This window comes from Piliocolobus tephrosceles, chromosome 9, assembly GCF_002776525.5.
Source record: "Piliocolobus tephrosceles isolate RC106 chromosome 9, ASM277652v3, whole genome shotgun sequence".
NCBI classification, from domain to species: Eukaryota; Metazoa; Chordata; class Mammalia; order Primates; family Cercopithecidae; genus Piliocolobus; species Piliocolobus tephrosceles.
In genome coordinates this window covers 32,991,409-32,995,299 of record NC_045442.1, presented here as the reverse complement: position 1 = coordinate 32,995,299, position 3,891 = coordinate 32,991,409, and positions in this window count along the sequence as shown.

Here is a 3,891-nt window from a genome sequence, read left to right as displayed (position 1 = left end):
CGGCGGCGGCAGTGAGGGAAGCCGGAGCGAGAGGCAGCGGAGCCGCGTGTGTGTTTTTATTATTATTATTTCTGATTAAAGAGGAATTCATCGCGTATCTGCCTCCTGCCAGGGGCCGAGGCGCCGCCATTGGGGTTAACGGTGCGGAAGAATACAAAAAAATTTCATTGAGGAGGATTATAAAAGTTACTAGCTGGAACATTAACAGAAGAGTAACTTGTAAAAAATGCAATATTACAATATTCACAAGGACGGCAGAGCGTGGTAAAGCTATAAAATTCAACATTAAAATCTTCCACAGCCTAGATAACCTAGTTAACAAACATGGGATTGGAACTACTTTTCTGTGGAGGCTGAGGGATACGCGCCGGGGGCTGGTCACACCTCTTCCGCGGGAGGGGCGGGGTCAGCGGCCCCGGCCTAGCCCCGCCCCCCGCTCGCCTCGGCCTCCTCCCCGGGAAAATGGGCACAACCCGGTCCAGGGCTGGGAAATGCCTGAGGAAGCCCTCAGAACCTCAGACAGGGCTGCCTACTTACGAGGTTATCTTTCATGCGAAGCGTTGATTAAAGCAGAGAGTTCAACGTGGATTTAGACCTGTCGAATAGGATATACATTTCTATAATTGCGGGATTCGTATGTGACATCTATTAAAGCTTGTATGTGTATGTGTGCGTGTGCTGGATATGTGTATCCGGGGTATCTGTATGTATGTGCATAGTACTTGAGAACAATGCATGGTTTGTAAAGGTGAATGTAAATAGGGTATGCGGGCATGGTGTTTTGAGATGAAGGATGTGTGTTCATAATATGTACGTATACCAAGCGAGTCTCTATGTGGGATATACGTGCGTATGCACAGAATGTCTGTGTAGTTAAGATACGTGTCTAGATAGCGTAGACATTTGCTGAATATATGTGTGTGCATGGTGTATTCATGTACAGGATATATATGCCACTGCAGGCATATTATGTATCTTTTAGCAAGGTGTGTTTATAAAGAGGATATATGTTTGCCTCATTCTGTGTGTATGTGTGTGTGCAAGGTGTATATATTAGAAGGCATTATGTGGTTGTGAACACAGGATGTTTAAATAGCATCAAAATATAATATGGTGGCACATGTTCTCAAAACCTCCTGAGAGGGCTGTGTCACAGGCCATAATAAAAAAGAAAAAGAAAGAAAAATATATAATATGTTGGTTATGTCCACAGAGTATGTATTTATGCATAGACTTGCATGAGATAATATATATAAATGTGTATATGTGTGTGCAGGGCATGTGTACATGTGTACAGTGTGAGTGTATGTGAGCAGAAGGGATGTTTGTGGATATGTGTGTCCAGGTATTTTGTTTATATTCATGTGTCTGTAGCACATATATTTGAGCAGAATATATCTATATGTGAAAGGCATGTGTATATATGTATAAAAAATACACAGACATTGTGTGAGTTGTCTGAGTATGTAGGGTGTCTGCAGGTGCAGAAACAGAGCATTTGTTTCTATCAGCTTCTGAATACTTGTAGTATGGTGGTTAAGCTCATAGACTCTGAAGGCAGATTAAATTGTAGCTTTGTCATGTACTAAGCCCGTGACCTTGGGAAAACGACTTAACCTCTGGCTTCTTAGCTTCCCTATTTGCAAGATGGGGATGGTAATAGTGCCTACTTCATAGAGTTATTATTAGGATTAGATTAGTTAATAGTTACTGTGGTAAGCAGAATAATGGCTTCCCCCTGTAAAATGTCCACATCCTAATCCCCAAAACCTATGAATATGCTATCTTCATGGCAAAGGGGATTTTGCAGCTGTGATTAATTTTTAAAATCTTGAGATGAGGAGATTATCCTGCATTATCCAGATGGGCCCAATGTCATCACAAAAATTCTTTATAAGGGAAACAAGAATATCTGAGTCAAAGGAGATGTGAGAACGAAAGCAGAGACTGGAATGATGTGGTCATGAACCAAGGAATGTGGGTAGCTTCTAGACTATGGGAAAGGCAAAGAAACTGTTTCATGGTAGGCAGGTCTATTCAAACCTACCCCCAAAGTCCGAGGAAGTTGAGAGGACAAGGAAAGAGGTTAACAAATCCAGTTTCTTAGAAAAAAACATTTAATAGGGACTTATGAACAGAAGCCATGTGTGTATCTCAGGCAGTAGTGAGAAGAGATAGTGGATCCCTGTGCCTTTATCCCCCAGACCCAGGGCTTATATGCCCATGAGGAAAGCATGATTCAGAAGGGATATATAGGACAACTGAAGTATGATAATATCAAGGTTGTTTGACATAAGGGCAGAATTTACAGTAAGTACCTGCTTTTATACAAAGAACAATGAATAAACTGGAAATCTTAGTGGCCTTTCTGGAACTGGGGTTAATCAGAAGTCAGCATGGCAGATTAGCATCCAAGAAGGAGTTGCTTTAGCCTCCAAAAAACAAATTCTCCCCTCGAAGGAACAAAGCCCTGCCAACCCATTTTAGACTTCTGAACTCAAGAAAGGTGTGATAACAACTGTGTTGTTTTAAGACACTAAGTTTTTGGTAACTTATTACAGCAGCAATAGGAAACTAACACACTTGTCTGAAGTGCTTAGAATAGTGTCAAGTACATAGCAAGTACCTCATAAGTGTGTGTTAAATAGGCCGGGCGTGGTGGCTCAAGCCTGTAATCCCAGCACTTTGGGAGTCCGAGACGGGCGGATCACGAGGTCAGGAGATCCAGACCATCCTGGCTAACATGGTGAAACCCCGTCTCTACTAAAAATTAGCCAAGTGTGGTGGCGGGCGCCTGTAGTCCCAGCTACACGGGAGGCTGAGGCAGGAGAATGGAGGCTGAGGCAGGAGAATGGAGGCTGAGGCAGGAGAATGGCATGAACCTGGGAGGCGGAGCTTGCGGTGAGCCGAGATTGCCCCACTGCACTCCAGCCTGGGAGACAGAGCCAGACTCCCGTCTCAAAAAAAAAAAAAAAAAAGAGTGTGTTAAATAAATTTCTTAGAGGTAATGCTTGAGGCCTTAGGGGAGGTCTGGTTGGCCAGTCTGTTGCCAGATTTGCCATCCACATCTCAGACTGCCTCTGGCTGCCCCCAACCCTCCGAAATTCCAGATCCTGCCAGAGCCTGTGTTTTGCCAAAGTAAGCATGAACACATGTAGTGGGTGGGGGAGGGGAATGTCCCCTCAATATCTGCCTGCTTGTCCTTCCTTACTCATGCTTTAGGGTTGGGGCTAGTACCAGGGATCTAGGCCTGTGGCTGAGGGGATTGGGGGGCAGATTGAGAATCTTTGGGCCTTCGTGTTCACTTGCTCTTTGACCAGGTTTGGCAGGAGGACAAGGTTGTTGTGATGGAAGGGAAACTTGTGTAGGAACTTGGTGCCTTGATAGTCAGTGGTGTATACACATGTCCTCATGCACAGAAAGCTACACCAGACCTTGGGCCACACTGAGTCACAGTCTTAGCCATAGAACCCAAGCCACCAATGGGATGAGTTCTTGCTCAAAGACCATGGTTCTTCCATTACCTCTTTGCTTCTGTTTCTGTCTCCCTCCATTTCCAGCTTAGAGCCCCTGTGTAAATGATTCCCCCATGGTTCCTTCATTGGGACAGGGACTTGGAGGCATTGATATGAGAAAATGGAATGATTCAGTTAACTTTCACCACAACACATACTTTTTTTGTTCTAGTTTTGCTCTTTTTATTTTTTTAATTGACACATAATAATTGTACATATTTATGGTATAAATAGTGATATATACATGCAATGTATGGCGACCAGATCAAGGTAATTAGTATATCTGTCATCTCAAATATCTATCATTTCTTTACATTGGAAGCATTCAATATCCTCTCTTCTAGCTGCTTGAAAATATGTATTATTGTGAATATGG